The following is a 907-nucleotide window of genomic DNA, read 5'->3' as shown; positions in this document are numbered from 1 at the left end:
TTTGCATCATAGGATAACTCAATGTGATAGATACTGTATCTCCAATTTACAGGTAAAAAATTTTTCTTCATAGAGATACACAGTATAACACAAGATTCTGGTCTTGGTGATAAACAGCCTGGTCCTGGTTCTGTCCCTTGTTTACTTAGTCTCTACAGACTGTAATCTCAACAGACCAAAGTTTCTTCACCTGTAGAAGGACCGTCTAGCAATATGGGTTCCTACTAATAGGGTTCTTAGAAAGATTCTGTGTAACAACTATATAAAACGATCATTTTAGTAGCTCACGTATTAGTGGAAGCTCAATAAATATTAGTTGTCATTTTTATTACAATGCTTGTCATTCTGAAGCTCAGTCTTCCTAACCTATGAAAGGAAGACTGTATGACTGGCCACCTTCTTGCTACAAATGCTTACACATTTGAAGAATAAAGTTGCAGAAAAAGGAAACATATAAAAGAAAGCTACCCAAAATAATTTTATGGTGACCATTTACTGAGACCTTAAAGTGGGCCAGATCCACAATAAATGCTTTCTCCCATATGATCCTACCTAATCCTTCAAGGAAATTTGTAAGGTTGATTATACAGATTAGGAAACTAAAGGCACACAGAAGTTATCTACTCATGTCCACAGTGAATAAATGATCAAGCCTGGTTTGAAACATGGCCACTTTTGTGCCCTTGTAATTCTAGAAGAATTATGATCTTAAATTCTTCCCTCCTAAATGCAGTGTTCCAATGTTGATAACTACCAAATACTAAGTAATAGCTAAGTGCCTTGCTTTAGACTTGAAAATTTTACTTATAGTTCATTATTTGCATCATAGGATAACTCAATGTGATAGATACTGTATCTCCAATTTACAGGTAAAAAATTTTTCTTCATAGAGATACACAGTATAACA

The sequence above is a fragment of the Colobus angolensis genome, unplaced genomic scaffold (assembly GCF_000951035.1).
Source record: "Colobus angolensis palliatus isolate OR3802 unplaced genomic scaffold, Cang.pa_1.0 Scaffold41, whole genome shotgun sequence".
In the NCBI taxonomy this organism is placed as follows: domain Eukaryota; kingdom Metazoa; phylum Chordata; class Mammalia; order Primates; family Cercopithecidae; genus Colobus; species Colobus angolensis.
The sequence above is the reverse complement of the archived record's forward strand: the minus strand, read 5'-3'. Positions refer to the sequence as shown.